General features: G+C 46.1%; 1 protein-coding gene across 1 annotated transcript in view; it reads right to left on the bottom strand.

Annotated features, from left to right (window-relative positions):
* Nucleotides 1–18580, bottom strand: part of cdkal1 (CDK5 regulatory subunit associated protein 1-like 1) — a 252411-nt gene that overhangs the window by 196971 nt on the left and 36860 nt on the right. The window lies entirely within an intron of this gene.

Here is an 18580-nt window from a genome sequence, read left to right as displayed (position 1 = left end):
CTCCGCTGCAGCCGCTCTCCTGCGCGAGAGAGAGGCGCGCGGAGCGAAGATGAACGGTGATGGACGGCGCGGTCTCTACCGCTCCATCACATTATCCTTCTCCTCCCCGAGGTTGACGATGTGCGGCAACCTTGATAAATAATCCGCCACAACGTTGGTTTTGCCCGCCCGATGGCGGACTTGGAACCGGAACGGCTGCAGGGACAGGTACCAGCGGGTGAGACGACTGTTGTGTTCCTTCATCGAGTTAATCCATGTTAGCGCTCGATGGTCAGTCTCCAAGTCAAACTCCCTCCCCAGCAGGTAGTACCGCAAGCTCTCCAGAGCCCACTTGATGGCCAGGCCCTCCTTCTCCACAGTGGAGTACCGGGTCTCTCGTGGAAGCAGCTTACGGCTCAGGTACAAAACCGGTTGCTCCTCTCCTGACGCACCTTGGGTCAGGACAGCTCCCAGTCCCACGGCCGACGCATCAGTCTGGACCAGGAACCTCCGGCTGAAGTCGGGGCTCCTTAGCACAGGTGACGAACACAGGCAGGTCTTCAGGGTCTGGAAGGCGGTCTCGCAGTCCTCACTCCAGGTGACCGGATTCCTCTGGTCCTTCGCCGTGAGGGCGGTCAGCGGAGCAGCGATGGTGGCGAACTGGGGAACAAACCGCCTGTACCAGCCAGCCAGGCCCAAGAAAGACCTCACCTGCTTCTTGGTGCACGGCTGCGGAGTGCTGCGGATGGCCTCCACCTTGTCCATCTGCGGCCGGACCTCTCCATGTCCCAGCCGATAGCCGAGATACCGCGCTTCTTCCTGGGCCCACTGACACTTGGCCGGATTCAGTGTCAGGCCCGCCTGCTGGATCTTGCTCAGGACTCGTTCCAGGTGCTGCAAGTGCTCCTCCCAGGTGGCGCTGAAGATGACCACATCATCCAGGTAGGCAGCACTGCAGTCTTCACACCCCCGCAGGACACGGTCCATCAGCCTCTGGAAAGTGGCAGGAGCTCCATGCAGACCGAAGGGCATGACTGTGAACTGGAAGAGCCCAGCAGGTGTCCGGAACGCCGTGTATGGACGACTGGACTCTTCCAGGGGCACCTGCCAGTAGCCCTTGCAGAGGTCGAGGGTGGTGATGAACCTCGCTCGGCCAATCTTCTCCAGAAGATCGTCGATCCGGGGCATCGGGTAAGCATCAAACTCCGACATGGCGTTGAGCTTCCGGAAGTCGATGCAGATGCGGAGCGAGCCATCCTTTTTCACCACGATGACCACTGGACTGCACCACTCGGACTGCGATGGCTCGATCACCCCCAGGCGCTGCATCTCCTCCACTTCCCTCAGGAGCTTCTCCACCAGATGCTGTGGCACCCTGTAGGACCGCTGCCGGACTGGCCCCCTCTCCTTCAGGCGGACGATGTGCTCCACCAGAGCAGTCTTCCCCGGGTTGGCGGCGAACAGCTTGGCGACTCTCTGGAACACCTCGCCGAGTTGGTTGGTCTGGACCGCAGACAGGTGGTCGAGAGCTGGTTCGGCAGGCTGGTTGACGCTGGCCAGGGACGATTCCTCCTCCCCCTCACTGTCCACCTCCGTCACCAGCAGGGACGCCACAGGAACCGGAACAGGAGCCTCCTTCCACTCCTTCAACAGGTTAACGTGGTACGTCTGCCTTACCTTTTTCTTCTGTGGCTGGTGGATCTCATAAGTGACAGGACCCATCTTCCGGAGGACGGTGTAAGGGCCCTGCCACTTAGCAAGCAGCTTGCTGGTGGAGGATGGCAGTAGGAGCAGGACCTTCTGGCCGGGCTGGAACTCCCTGTGTCGGGCCTGTCTGTCGTACCACGCCTTCTGGGACTGCTGGGCCTCTCGCAGGTTGACCTCAGCCTCCTCCCGGTACTCTGCCAGCCGATCCCGCATCTCCAGCACGAACTGGACCACACTCCGATCACCGGCTGCAGACGAAGGCGCCTCCCACGTCTTCCGCAGGAGATCCAATGGCCCCTGGACGTCCCAGCCATACAACAGCTCGAACGGGGAGAACCCGGTGGAGGCTTGAGGAACCTCCCGGTATGCGAACAAGAGGAAGGGTAACCATCGGTCCCAGTCCCGCCCAGTGTCTGCTACGAACTTCTGCAGCATCTTCTTCAGCGTCTGGTTGAACCTCTCCACCAAGCCGTCCGTCTGCGGATGGTACGGGGTAGTCTTGATTGGAGAGATTCCCAGCTGGCGGTGGAAGAGCTGCAGTAGGCGGGAGGTGAAGTTTGTTCCCTGATCTGTCACGATCTCCTCAGGAATGCCGACCCTGGAAAACAACTGTACGAGACAGCGCAGCACAGCAGGGGCAGTGACCGTCTGTAAGGGAAATGCCTCTGGGAACCGCGTGGCATAGTCCGACACAACTAAAATGTACTGGTGCCCCCTACTGCTCTTTACCAATGGGCCAACTATGTCCATTGCTATGCGCCGAAAGGGGGTGGAGATTATGGGCATTGGTTGGAGGAAAGCACGGTCTGACTGGCGCACATAAGCGGTCTTTTGACATGTGGGACATGTTTTGCAGTACGTTTGAACATCCGCATACATGGAGGGCCAATAAAAACGGGAACTCATGCGTAAAAAGGTCTTGTTGCGACCTAGATGACCTGCCCAGGGCAAGGTGTGTGCCAAGTGCAGGATCATCTGTCGGCAGGACACAGGCACCACTAGGCGCTTAACACCATCAGCCACAGCATACAAAACACCATTTTCTACAATAAAACACTGTTTGTTGCCCTTTTCCGCATCCAGCCCCGCAACCACCTTATCAAACAATGGCTTCAGAGACACATCCTCCTTTTGTACAGTCCCAATGTTCTCTGGCACCTCCCACATGTCCTTTAAAAGCCCCTCCTTACAGTCCGGCCCCCTCGAGTTCAGCCGTTTTTCAAATCGCCGCTGCCGGCGAGACTTCCGTGGACCCTTGTTCCCTCCCTCAAACAGGTCACTGTCCAAGGTGGGAAATGGGTCCAAACAAGGGTCCCTGGTTTGCTCAGCAGTCACCCCAGCCCTAGCCTGGGCCCGGGTGATCACGAGTCCTGACAGAGCCTTCACACCATCCATGTCCTCATTCCCCTCTTCCCGCAGTACATCTAGCAGCACCGGTAGGTCCCATCCCAAAATGGCAGCCACAGGCAACTTCTCCACCACCCCCACAGTCATCAAATACGGCTGCTCTTCCACCACAATTGTCAGTTCTGCCGTGGGGTAGGAATGCCTGTCACCATGCACACACATAATGTCCTCCTGTGAGCTACAGTCAATCACCCCGGTGGGCACCAAGTCTCTCCGTACCAGGGTTAAAAAACTACCAGAGTCAATAAGCGCACTCACAGGCTGTCCATTAATGACAACGTCCTTAAAACGCTGCCGTTGTGCTGCAGTTTTTACCTCCTCAGCTCGCGGAGTGTAACAAGCACCAGTAAGCTTCGCCTTTCTGAGTGGGCACAGAGAGGCTTTGTGCCCTGGCTGCTGACAATAAAAACAGATTAGCTCCTTACCGGTACCTTGCTGACTGGCTGCTGAGCTGGGGTTCGAGGATGGCTGGTAGTTTCCTCTGCCTGCTGGTCGGGGCTGCGCCTGGAACTGTCGACCTGGACCGCCTGGGTGTGCTGCTGGGCCTCCTCGTCGGGCATTGATGTATTGCAGCGCCAGCTTGGACGCTGCTAGCCCATCTGCAGGCTCATGCTCCTTCACCCAGGTGCGAATGTCGGCCGGCAGGACACGCAGAAGCTGCTCCAGAATGATGTGCTCACCAATCTGCTCCTTCGTGTGCTGCTCAGGCCGAATCCAGCGCCGATAGAGTCCCTTCAGGCGGTGGTAAGTCTCCGTTGGATTCTCTCCTTGAGGCACCATACTGGCCCGGAACTGCTGCCGATATGTCTCTGGTGAAACATCAAACTTGGCCAGGAGCGCTTCCCTCAGGTCGGGGTACTGGTGGGCCCTCTCCTCGTCCATTGCTGTGTAGGCCTCCAGCGCCTTTCCACTGAGCAATGGCACCAGGCGGCACGCCCACTCCGACTGCGGCCATCCCCACGTCTTGGCCATGCGCTCAAAGCGCAGGAGGTAGCTTTCGATATCCTCTCCAGCCACGTATGGGGGAATTTTGGGGTCGCCGTATGGTCTCGCCTCAAGTCTGTAAAGATCGTCTCTGCTACTCACGTGCATCCTGTGAGGGTCTATGGGAGAGCTGCGGGCCCGTCGTGGAGCAGGTGTTGGTAGATCCAGCCGGAGGCTCATGGACGACCCTTCAGCTGGTGACACGGCCTCTGCAGGCGCCAGATTGTGCACTGCAGGCTTCAACTCGGCCGTTTGGGGTACTGGCATCGAAGCCCGGAGTCCTTTCAGCTCTGCCAGGAACCCCTCGTCTCTCCTCTGCTGGCCTTCCATAAAATGTCTCATTAAACCAATGAGCTCACCCAAAGGTTGCGTTTCTTCCTCCCTGGTAGCCAATTCTGCCTCCTCTGGCTCCAACTTCCTTTGTTGCGACCGTCTTCTCCTTCGGCTGGCCATCCCACTTCTGACACCAAATGTGACGGGTTCATGTATGCCGTAAAGAAATAACTTGATGGCCAGCCGCAACAGTTCAATTTTTGGTGGGGTTTTTATTCACACCACAATAACTCGTGAAAAAATATTTACAGTGCAAATAAAATATCCCAAACCAAAAACCCAGTGCAACAAAAATAAGTATCTACAAAGGAAATCCACAACCATAACCATTTACCAATTGCTCTACTTTCGCTCCTTTCAACTCTCCGACTCTCACCAATCCCTATTCCGACTCCAACTACCACCCCTATGAAACAAAAATGCAGCCCTTAAATAACCCCATGCCCCTCCCCTGGCATACCAACATTAATTGAATGGGGTTGTTCTTACAATAGCCAATATAATAATCTACAAACAGAAAACCTCTTACAAAATAAAACCAGAACAGAATAAAACATAAATTCCCCTCATATGGCTGTTTACATAAAGCAAAATGTCAACAAAATACAAATCAGTTCCACAACGTACCAAATGGTACAGTCCTGTCTGAATAGCGCGCCACAATGCGCTATTTAAGGCTCACCTCCGTAGAGCCTCGGTTTGGCCCACTCCAGGGGCGGAGCAACATCCACAGGTGAGCATTTGCATCCAGGAAGCACGCATGGGCGCCGGGTGTGCACCCCCGACGCACCACCGCGACAGTTTGGTGGACAACTCACCCGCGAATGCACCACAGGCAAACCAGTGAGCGGGACCGCGCTCCTGCGGTCCTGCCAGAAAAAATGACAGCTCCGCTGCAGCCGCTCTCCTGCGCGAGAGAGAGGCGCGCGGAGCGAAGATGAACGGTGATGGACGGCGCGGTCTCTACCGCTCCATCACACAAAGGCTTAAAATTTATTTGCCTGGGTCTACTTTTATTTATGGTGAGATAAAAGAGCTAGCTGTGCACTCACTTAAAAATATCCTGCATTGGAAATTGATAATAAATGATAATGTGGACATAGTGGCCGGCTATAGGACACAAACTGGACTTGGGTTTGGACATTTTACTAAGAGGAAATTTTTCTAACCAGACCTCCGTGACATTAATTGAATACCCCTGGTGTAGAGGGTCCTCCTGAGAACTTTGCTGCTGGGCTTTCAGTGAAAAGGTTGATGAGGGAGGTACTGAGAGCCAGGAGACCCAACTAATGTTACAAACAATTTTACAAAAGTATTGATTGTTCTGTGAATAAAATACATGCCATGTTACATGTATTGTCTGTACGCCTTGCTTTTGGGTAGGTGCTCCTTAAGTCTTTGCTGGTGCGACTAACTTCTAAATTTAGGAGCACCAGTGCTACCAAGAAAAAAAGTTAATTTCAAGGCCTGCAATGTTAGCCAAGTTTGGTCTGTGTGGAAAAATCACAAGATCAGATTCTATACTGTCTAGAATCTGGTGATCCTCTAACAATCCCATCATTGACAACCTCTGACTATATCTAAAGGCAATGAATGCCTCCTTTGCATAAGAACTTGTGTGTCTTCAAAGCATTTTTTAAAAAGTGTGGAGTTAGGCAGTAAACAGCATCTTTACGGTTTGCATGTGTGAATGTTTTGTTGGTTTCAGATAAAGACAAAGCCACAAAATATTAGCACACCCTCCTCTCAGGCTGCACACTGCCCTGGCACTGAATCAATGTGTACAAAACATTTGGACACAATGTTTTAATCATATTCAACTATAACACTTCATGCACTTTAAATGTATGTAATTCTGTTGCACGTTTCAATTTGAAAGGTGAAATAGCAGTTGCATTCCTCCAGGGATTCCTACATAATTGTAGGGCACATCATGCTTGGATTAGGGTTTTGTCCTAATGGTGAAAAGGTGAGCATAACAATTGCTAACATAGCATTCAACCAAAAGAACCATAAACAATACATATCACCTGCTGGTAAAATGAGAGTCATAATGTATTGTCTTTTAAAGTAGACAGAAGCAGATAAAAATTCAAGCCCTTTAGGAAAAGGGATTTGAAAATCATGAGCCTTTCATCACATTACACTCATCCCTCCTAATGCCTGCTTTGCCTATCACGTTTTCTGATAAACAAGCTTAGAAAACGTAAGTTCGTTACTTCACTTTCAGCAGATCCTGCACAAAATTGAGCTTGACTGTTTGTTGTTGCAGTGGATGTAGTCTGACAGCAGGTCAACAATGTTAAAGGGATACATCTATTGAATCGAGACTGCTACAGACCTGGCTATAAGTACAGCTTACTGTTTACTAATGCCAGTTAGGTTAAAGCCTTTCTTCTACCACAGAACATAGAGATCGAACAAAAGATTATTTTATTCAAACTATTCAGAGCAGATTGGTGCTGTCTGTGCGGCGCCTTTTCTTGCCACTATACATTTTTTGTCACAGTGGTGTAGTAGAAGTTAAAGTTGTCCTGTCTCTGTAGACAGTCAAAGCACCAAATCTACATATGTACAAATGAAATGACAAAGCCAGGAAGCCGGAGAAGACACATGGGTCACTATCACAACTTTATTTGTTTCTGGGAGACTAAAAAGAAAGACAGAAAGTAAGAATAAAAGTCATAAAGGCAGAAAAAAGAAAGTCAGAAAAATAAATAAATAAAGACAACTACAGAAAAACAGACAGAAAGAAAAAAATACTAAAAATCACACTATGGCATCACAAAACAAAGGCTTAACAAGGAAAATTATTTTTGTATAAGTATTATGACATCTATTTGGTCTAAACTTTTGTCATTGTGGTAGAGTAAATTATCCAGCTCATTGTTCCTGTCAGTTATCGATAGTACATTGTGAGCAGTTAAGGGAAAGAACGAATTCATATGTTGTTACAAGGTGAGTAGAAGATAATTACAGGAGTTCCCCGGGATACCAAGATCTGACTTACGAACCTTCGAATGTTAAAAGTGAGGATATGTTAGACAGAGCCAGTCTTTATGTGGTTATCGCACAGCAGTGGGCTCACTGTGGCTAACACATCAGGTCAGGTTAATTCAGCTCCACCCTTTACCTACTTCCTCTGTCAATGTGTCTGTTTTTTCCTCTGTACGTCACTCTGAGTATTTTTACCAGCATGTACTGTACCTCAAAATGTACTAAGATGTAAAATGTACTAAGAACTAAGAAATTAAATGCCAATCCCTGAGCTGAAGCAAAAGCAACCCCAGGCAACAATCTGTGCGTGTTTGTGTCCGTGCATGTCCATCATTTAAAAAACCCAGGCCTGTGTGTCTGTAAGACCAAATAAGCAGACAAAAAAACAACGGCCCTTTATAAAGAACTCAAAAGGTCACCATAGATTTCAGAGTGCTTATACCAGATGTCTTGATGTCAGTCACGTTGAGTGTCTGTCCAGTTAAAACAAACATAGTGTAGGGCCATGATCAAAAGCTTCATCCATTATATTTTGAACAAAAGGAGAACGCTCAGTTGGCCACAAAACGATGTCAGACCTCTAACTTAATTCTTCTAAAACCCAACAAGCTCACTTGATATGCCGCTTGATATCCACTGTACTGGATAGTACAGTGGTTAAGTCAACTGACTTGAATGCAGGAGGTTGTGGGTTCGAATCCCCGTCGGGACAAACACTATCCAGTCAACGTGAACGTGAAATGCAGAAAGGGGCGTGGTCTGAAATGCAGAAAGGGGCGTGGTCTGAAATGCAGGGGGCGTGGTCTGGAATGCAGGAGGGCGTGGGCGTGGCTTCGAACCCCAGACATGGCGGGCACTATCCAGTGAGGGTCCTTAGGCAAGACCCTTAATGCTATACGAGCCTACCTCAAAAAATATGAGTGAACACAATAATGACAGAGTCATACCGGCTCGGACGTCGCCCGGGTTAACAAGGTCCGCGTCAGATGCTAGGGAGGGCATCAGAGGGAGGGCATCAGAGGGCAATCTGATGACAAATGGGCTACTGGAACAAGACACACATGGACAAGGGAGGAGAATACGGAGTTGTTGGAGTGCTACTACACAAGTAAGCCCAGAGACAGGGATTATATGGGGCGGATGTGGGACCAATGGATGCTTCGAAACCCACAATCAAGGCAAACAAAGAAACAGCTGTTAGCCCAGTGTTCCAACATCCGTAACCAAAAACTGCTGTCACAACTAGAGATCGATGAAATACAACAACAATGCTACGGCAAGGGAGCCAGGACGCCAGGTCAGCGGGGGGATATCACCCCCCCCACAATCCGTGATTGGGTACCAAGCCCCAAGAGACATAGACAGCCTCAATACAAGAGCTGCTGACCTGCGAAGGAAGATTGTGACCCAAATGGAAACCTGGAGCCTCCGACAAATACCAAAGCTAAGTTGTCAAGTACCTTCAGAAGATCTGCTAGAAGATGTGAATGCTGCAATAAGAACCATCCCCACAGGGAACAAAACTGAGACCAACAAGCTGATCCACAGCAACAGTAATCCTCGAAATGCTGGGATATAAGATCAACACAGGGCATAACAACAACCTCCATGGAAGAGACGGTTAGAGGCCAAGATAAAGGCGACACGGAGAGAAGTCAGCCAGCTAGCCGAGCTACAGAAGGGGAGCCCAGGACAATACAACAACACAACAACAACAACACCCAATACAACAAGCTCTCCATACCTGAAGCACTTGAAACTGCCAAACAGAGACTACCCGACTGAAGCGATACACCAAGGAGATTGAGGCCAGGAGAATAAACAAGACCTTCTCCACTCAACCAGCAATGGTGTACTCTCAGTGGCAGGGAAATAGCATCCGGCCAGACCCACCAAGAGAGAGAAATACTGGAAGGGTATATGGGAAAGAAAAGCATCACACAACACCGATGCTCAGTGGCTAGTGGACCTAAGGACTGACCACAGCTGCCTCCCAGAACAAGAACCAGTAACCATCTCAATGGCAGACATCCAAGAAAGAGTGTCAAAGATGAAGAGTCAATCAGCACCGGGCCACGATATGATCCATACATACTGGCTAAAGAAGCTGACAGCACTCCACGAGCGTCTAGCAGCACAGATGAACCAGCTGCTAAGGGATGGGACGCACCCAGAATGGTTGACTGAAGGCAGGACAGTCCTGATCATGAAAGACCCACAGAAGGAATCTACCCCATCCAACTACCGGCCAATAACCTGTCTCAGTACAACATGGAAGCTCCTGTCAGGCATCATGGCAGCTAAGATGAGTAGGCACATGGATCAATATATGAGTGGGACACAGAAAGGAGTTGGTAGTAACAAGTAGCCAAGTAGTAGTAGCCAAGCACCAGCTACTGGTGGACAGAGCAGTACACAGAGACTGTAAGAATAGGCAGACCAACTTGTGCACCGCCTGGATTGACTACCAGAAAGCCTACGACTCAATGCCACACACGTGGATACTGGAATGTCTGGAACTGTATAAGATCAACAGGACACTAAGAGCCTTCATCAAGAACTCAATGGGGAAGTGGAAGACAACCCTGGAGACTAACTCCAAGCCAATTGCCCAAGTTAACATCAAGTGCGGCATATACCATGGGGATGCACTATCACCACTGCTGTTCTGCATAGGCCTGAACCCCCTCAGTCACATCATCACAAAGAGTGGCTACGGATACCAATTCCGAAGCGGGACAACAATCACCCATCTCCTCTACATGGATGACATCAAGCTGTATGCCAGGAATGAGCGAGAAATTGACTCACTGATCCACACCACCAGGATCTACAGCGACGACATAGGGATGTCATTCGGATTAGACAAATGTGGCCGGATGGTATCAAGAAGAGGCAAGATGATTAGAACTGAAGGGGTCAACCTACCAGGGGGCAGGATAGAAGACATCAAGGACAGCTACAAATACCTTGGAATCCCACAGGCTAATGGCAACCATGAGGAGGCCGCAAGGAAGTCATCCACAGCCAAATACCTCCAGAGAGTAAAGCAAGTCCTGAGAAGTCAGCTGAATGGCAAGAACAAGGTCCGAGCCATCAACATGTATGCACTGCCGGTCATCAGATACCCCGCTGGGATCATAAGCTGGCCAAAGGAGGAGATAGAAGCCACAGATATCAAGACTAGAAAGCTCCTCACCATGCATGGAGGGTTTCACCCCAAGTCCAGCATCCTGAGGCTGTACACTAAGCGGAAAGAGGGAGGCCGAGGACTAGTGAGCATCAGGGCCACTGTCCAGGATGAGACATCAAAAATCCAAGAGTACATCAGGAAGATGGCCCCAACAGATGAACTGCTCAGTGAATGCCTTAGACAGCAGAAGCCTGAGGAGGAAGAGGAGGAGGAGGAGACAACATGGAGGGACAAGCCCCTACACGGCATGTACCACCGTCAGATAGAGGAAGTGGCTGATATCAAGAAGACCTACCAATGGCTGAATAAAGCTGGACTGACAGACAGCACAGAGGCACTGATCATGGCAGCACAAGAACAGGCCCTAAGTACAAGGGCAATAGAGGCCAATATCTACCACAGTAGATCTGACCCAAGGTGCAGGCTATGTAAAGAAGCCCCAGAGTCAGTCCAGCATGTGGTAGCAGGGTGTAAGATGCTCGCCAGCTCAGCATACATGGAAAGGCACAACCAAGTAGCTGTGATAGTGTACAGGAACATCTGTACCCGGTATGGACTAGAAGTACCCAAATCCCAATGGGACATACCACCGAAGGTGGTTGAGAACGGCAAGGCTAAGATCCTGTGGGACTTCAGCTTCCAGACCGACAAACAGCTACTGGCTAACAAACCGGACATAGTGGTGATGGACAAAGAGCAGAAGAGAGCAGTGGTGATAGATGTGGCGATTCCAGCTGATGCCAACATCAGGAAGAAGGAACACGAAAAGATTGAGAAATATCAAGGGTTGAAAGAACAGCTGGAACAGATGTAGAAGGTTAAGGTTAATGTGGTCCCCGTGGTAGTAGGAGCACTTGGGGCAGTGACCCCCAAACTGGAAGAGTGGCTCCAGCAGATTCCTGGAACAACATCTGAAGCCTCAGTCCAGAATAGTGCAGTCCTAGGAACAGCTAAGATACTGCGCAGAACCCTCAGACTCCCAGGCCTCTGATAGAGGCCCCGAGCTTGAGGATGACACACAGATACCATCCCACAAGGGTGAGAGGGACATTTTTTTTTATGTGTGTGTGTGTGTGTGTGTGTGTGTGTGTGTGTGTGTGTGTGTGTGTGTGTGTGTGTGTGTGTGTGTGTGTGTGTGTGTGTGTGTGTGTGTGTGTGTGTGTGTGTGTGTGCTTGTTTGGGTGAGGTGTGTTAATGGTTTTCTGAGGAAAGTTTCCAATACATTATTAATGACTGCAGTTCAGGTATTGTTAGTTGAAAATTTGTCATATTACAGACTGCAACCTCAACTTACAGAATTTTGATTTCCGAGTAGACATGCCGATGCTCTCAGTCACAGATAGAACATTTAGGATTGGGAAATGACGTGTAAATTTTGTCCAAGGCGGGTTTTTCACCCAAATGATTGCATGTGTGTTGCAAGTGATCTTTGCCTATGGTAAATGCAAGGTCAGAAATCAATGACATAAAATCGTCTGCAAAATGTCAATGAATGTCTTTGTTATCTGTCGATGCAGTCGTGGGCTACAATGTATATTCAACCTTTGTAACTTTGTTGCAAATACAAGACATTAAATTAGACCATGAAATATAAAATGATGAAATATAAACTGATGAAAAAACAAAAGGTCATTAGCATTTATTGAAAGGGCCGACCTCCACTGAAGTGGCAGTGTCATGCATTCTGTAACAGTTCCATTGCTACCATGACTGCCAAGTACACAAGATGCATGTTGACATTGCAGCCTTAGTCTTCACCTGGTTCAAATGGAAGCAGATTTACCCATAAAATATAGATTTACACTGAAACACAACATTGAACTGAGTCAAAGCAAGAGAAGGCGAAACTAAGGCAAGTGGATCTGGCCATTCTTAGTCTGGCCTGTTTTACTAAACATGTTTCTAAGCAATGTGGCTTGAAAATATTCTTGACTTTAATATGAAAAAGTAGGCTGCACCACATTTGTTTAACTTAAAAACCAGAGATTTATAACATCAGTAACATTCAATTATTTCCTTACTGTCTTTATTTTCATCAGGTATTCAACGTTTTAAAATTGTCAATCATCGAAATAAGTTTTAAGCCTGGTTGACACTGAATGAATTTTTAATCCTAACTGATAATTGCACATATTGCTTACCTCTTCGAAAGTGTGTGAACTATATTTTATTATTAAAACTGGATTTGAATGGCAAGCCTTTATTCAATGGTGCACCACAATGGTGGGAAATGTTGACAGATTCAAATAAAAGGATCACTGTAATAACAAACTATGTTATTGTTGGAGTTGTAAAATGGTGATGTATAACCTATATATCCTCTCTGTACAGTTTTGGCTCCATGTGTTTTTAGATCAACTCTCTTACATTTGGAAAATAAACTTCGGCACAGACAATGCTAGTCCAACATTAGACTGTCCCACAGCCAGGGGCCATAATATATTCACTACCCAGCCTACACATCTGTTGTAAATACACAGAATGAGCATAGCACATACACTTTGGACTTCATCCAAGGGTTCATTCAGTGTGCTGTGTGTTCCTTTTCAATTAAAATAAGTTTTCTTTCTTATGGTTGGTTTATGAATACAAAATTATATTAAAATTAATGTAAATATAGTGTGGGAATTGGTGTATTTTGAAAACAGAAGCACAGAATTCCTAGTTGGATTCTAATGCATTAAGCATAAGCATGCATTCCCTTGATCATACAAATTACTCGAGACAGCCAAGCATAGTACACACACACATGAATATACAAAATACACAGCAATTTAATTACATGCTGTTGAGCAACTGCTTCTTTAATGCATTCTGCATTCATTGATTTAAGAGACCTCTAACACCAAATTTCACTATGGATTGAACATTTCAAATGCAAGATTTGCTGTACCCAAATATTCAGTGTATTGACTGTATAACAGTCAGAAGCTGCTCTATTAGGAGTTTATGTTATTAAATGCGTTCCTGATCTGGAGTTCCTGTTTGTAGAGAACATCAGGGTAAAGTCTGTCATGTCTCTTAGAGAGACACTGCAGGGAATCACCTCTCTCACACTTGAAAACTCAGACCTGCATACTGAACAAAGTTATAAAATGTAGATTGCTTCGAAGTGCTGAAGGCAATGTACATGCACTCCAGCACACAGACACACACAGACACACACAGACACACACAGACACACAGACACACACACACACACACACACACACACACACACACACACACACACACACACACACACACACACACACAAGTGAAGACTCAAAAGTTTCATCAGTTTTTAGCTTCAGGACTAATCAATAATGTTAGGTGATTTTTCAGCATACATAGAGTGCATATATACTCCACATTTTCTTTAAGCGTTACTCTCAGCACAACACACATACACACACATTCTCCCACAAGCTGTCTGGGTATCCATCAACCAAAAGAAAACCCTACACACATACAAGCATACAAATACAACTTCTTATCCCACACACTTGGCATGAATGCCAACTAAACCCCAGTTCTCCTGAAGTAATAAACCGTCTTCTCACTATAGCTCTCCAAACAATGATAGAAGACTGCAGAAAACCCCTGTGCTTCCCTTTTAAACCCCTCAACTCATTTATTTGGCCACTGATTGTTACTCCAATGACCATGTGTGTCTGCATGTGTTGTTTAAACATAATGTCCCACTAGTCATAGCAATGGGGGACAATTTGTTTAACACACTCGTGAATGCACACACAACCGTGCATTCACCACACACACACACACACACACACACACACACACACACACACACACACACACACACACACACACACACATACACTCACACACACACACACACACACGGGGCAAAATCTATGCTTGCTCTGGAGGGCATTGTTGGCTTTCTATCTGTAAAGCGCTTTAAAATGTCTTTAGATGTGATTAAGCGCTATATAAATGAAAGTTGATTGATTGAGTTGATTGATAACAACAAAGTGTTTTAAATACACAGCTGGAAGCTAACCCAGGCATATCCATCATCCAGAATCAAAGATCAGATACATAACCTCTGATTTATAAAGCCAGTAGGGTTAATACAAAAAGTTATGTCACTCAACATCTTTTCTTTCCTGGAGGGTTATGTGACCAGTATGAGTTGTAACTGACGCATTACTTACGATCCTGATCAACAAGGCTACTGAAAAGCACTCTCAGACAGAGTTGACATACTACACTATGACCTCCAACTTCTTCTAAAAATATGGAGTTGGAAAATATAAATTTAGCACTGAAACTGATTCAGGGAAACAAAATTATTTCTGAGTGGTTCAGAAGTGTGTGTGTGTGTGTGTGTGTGTGTGTGTGTGTGTGTGCGTGCGTGCGTGCGTGCGTGCGTGCGTGCGTGCGTGCGTGCGTGCGTGCGTGTGCGTGCGTGCGTGCGTGTGTGTTTGGGGGGGACCGTTACAGAATTAATGCCACTATGAACTGTAATCCACATATAGCTGAAAAACAAACTTGTGAAAAGATATGCACAATTGTTCTGTACATATTAGATGCTCATTGTATATTGAAAATGTTTCTATTTTAGTTTTTATGTTATATCTGGGGCGGCACGGTGGCGCAGTGGTTAGCGCTGCCGCCTCACAACACGGCGGACCCGGGTTTGAGTCCCGCTCTGTGCGGAGTTTGCATGCTCTCCCCGTGTCTGCGTGGGTTTTCTCCGGGTTCTCCGGCTTCCTCCCACCTCCAAAAGCATGCGCTTCAGGTTGATTGGCCGGTCCCAAATTGACCATAGGAGTGAGTGTGTGAGTGAATGATTTGTTTGTTTCTATGTGGCTCCGTGGTGCACTGGCGTCGTGCCCGGAGTGTCCCCTGCCTCACGCCCTGAGACTGCCGGGATAGGCGCCGGCTCCCCCGCGACCTGCGGTTTAGAAGATGAATGAATGAATGAATGTTATATCTGTGCATACATTTGTTTCAACTTCCTGAAAGTCGCAGAAAACCATGTCAATTTTTTTCTACGTGTACTTGGCAAAACATCCTGATTCTGTCAAACCAAAAAGTAGCATCTAAAAGCTTATGGCAAGTCCAGAGACAAAGCATTGCATTCAACAAACTGAATCATTGCCGCAAATCAAATCAACAAATTTTAAACCCCTCAATGAAGTCCAAGACAAAAGAAAAAAGCAACTGACAAAGAAATCCACAAATATATTTTTGAAGTGGCAGTATGCCCCAGCCATTGTAATTGTGTGAGTGATTCAAAGGGTTATGTGGATGTGTTCCCAGGAGGCGCAAACATAATGGTATACTGGCGAGACGGTTACTGAACATAAAGCAGCCGTGTGGCTCGCCTCACAAGTGTTTTCCTCCTTTTCAAAGTAAAACATAATCAACCGAATGACAAAAAAAATTTCATTTAAAACTTCAAACTTTACATTAAAGTGTGCATTTTGATTCTGTCAAATCCCGAGACCATCATTTTGGTAGGCAAGTTTTGAAAAGCGAAATACTTTTCTTATTACTTGTGTGTGCGTGCCTATATGTGTGTCTCTTACAGTGAATAGAGCATTAATTGCATTACCATTACAGATGAGTGTCTTCCACTCAAAGAAAAACTGGCATCAACAAGGAATGCATTTTCCAAGTCTAAACATTGGCTTAACAGAAACAGTGGGGAAATAAAGTGAATATGTGGAGACAGCTGTAGCAGACGGAGAGTAATATTCTACTGATGAGGGTGGCCAACTAAAATTGCTCCCCATTAAATGTGTAATGTCACTCCACGTGATGTTCTTAAAAAATTCCAACATCAAAAATTATTACTGTAATATTTGATAAATTGATGCCGTTTGCATTAAACATTCATGAGAATCACCTAGCCTAGCAACTTTACAGCCTATATTTGTATTTTAAAGACACCTGACCCCAAAACTTTGAAATCCTAGGTTATTTAGGATGATAACTAAGACCATAAAACAATATATTTTACTTTGTTGTCCAGTCCAGTTTTTTTTTTCTCTCACATTTAGCTGTTGATATGTGTATGGAGCTTTTAAAATGACAAATTTGATTTATTATGGTAATTCTAAAAATGTCAATTCCGAAGAGAAAAAGTTGACAATGACTTTTATGTGACCAAAATTAATTAGCTACCATATAAATATAAAAATTATAAGCAGAAAATATTATGCTTATGCTTGCAGCAAAAAATAAATAAATAAATTGTTGCAAATTAATTTTAATTAAAAATTAAATCACTCAATTGGTAATTTAGGACGTAAAACGTCCAATGATTCTGAAATGTCATAGCAGTTAAATATTTTGTTTTTGAAAGAAAGTACTCAAAAGCCATCAAAAACTGTTCTAATAAATAAATGTCATTTTTTAAAAATGTTTCATGATATGTATATCTTCAGTCATTCAACGGAAAAAGGTTTCACCGTTTGGGATATGAATCCTTTGTTGTGTGTAGCAGCAGTAGCCTATGCAAAGTGTTAATACTGAAGAGTGGCTCAAATGTATTACTATATGGATTTTCAAATGTATCTTATAATAGCAAACACTAGCGGGAACCTGTGGAAATTCCACAATAAAACAATAACATCAGACTTCATGGTATTATAAACCAAGCGTACCCAACGTAGTCCAAAATCAACGTGGTTACGTAACAACTTTGTGTTGGCAAATCATGGATTCCACTGGGCGGGCATGGCGAAGCCGTAGACGAATGTTAGCAGGCTAACTGGAGAAAGAAAGACTACTATCCCTAGCAAAAAGTATGGAATCACCAGTCTTGGACGAGCACTTACTCACACATTTTATTATGTAGAACAAACTCTGAGAAAAAGCATGAAAAAATAATGTTTTTCAAAAGTGCAACTCCTTGGCAAACACTATAAAAAATGAGGAAAAAACATTGTGGTGGTCAGTAAATGTTACTTTTATAGAGCAAGTGCAGGGAAATAAATATGGAATCACTCCATTTTGAGTAGAAAATAAGGACACACCCAGTCAATATCCTCTCCTTAATTGGGCACCTGCCTCAGATGAGATCTGCTCATTACTGCAGTTACAAACAGTGCAGTTATCACACCTTGGAGGGCTGCTGGACCAAGTGGATTGGTAAGAATCATGGCTCCAACAAAATAAATGTTTCTTGAGACCAAACACAGGATTATCAAACGTCTTAAAGAAGGTAACTCTACATGTATGGTTGCCAAAGATGTGGGCTGTTCACAGTCAGCTGTATCGAAAATTTGGACCAAGTACAAACATGGGAGGTTGTTAAAGTCAAGCGTACTGGTAGACCAAGGAAGACATCTAAGCGTCAAGGCAAACAACTAAAGGCCATATGTCTTGAAAACAGAAAATGCACAACAAGACAAATGAAGAAGAAATGGGAGGAAGCTGGAGTCAATGTATGTGACAGAACTGTGCAAAATTGCCTAAAGGAAATGGGATTTTCATACAGGAAAGGTAAAAGGAAACCATCATTGACACTTAAACAGAAAAGAACAAGACTGCAATGGGCTAAGGAGAGGCAATCAGTGATTATTCACAAATCTGAACTGGACAATGTGATGATGCTGGAACTTTTGTTTGGTGCCGTTCCAGTGAGATTTACAAAGAGGACTGCCTAAAGAAAACATCAAAATTCCCACGGTCCTTGATGATATGGGGCTGCATGTCAGGCAAAGGCAATGGGGAGATGGCTGTGGTTAAATTTTCAATAAATGCACAAGTTGTGACACTCTAAAATTATGTAAACTGGGAAGTCCATGTATAGTTATTTCTAACTAACTAACATAGCAGATGCCTTACACCATATTGTTCACGTGATTTCTCCTGGCAGATGCGCTGTGATTGGTTGACGCCGTGATTGGTTGGGCACTTGATTGACATGTAGTGGGTGGAGTTGGTGACAGTGTGACAGCGTGAGGCTTTTCAAGTGAGTTTATTCAAATATATAGGTGGGGATGGCCAGTCCAAAAGACC

Source organism: Antennarius striatus, chromosome 9 (genome assembly GCF_040054535.1).
Source record: "Antennarius striatus isolate MH-2024 chromosome 9, ASM4005453v1, whole genome shotgun sequence".
In the NCBI taxonomy this organism is placed as follows: Eukaryota; Metazoa; Chordata; class Actinopteri; order Lophiiformes; family Antennariidae; genus Antennarius; species Antennarius striatus.
Note: the sequence above shows the minus strand (reverse complement) of the source record. Positions and strands in the feature narration are given on the sequence as shown.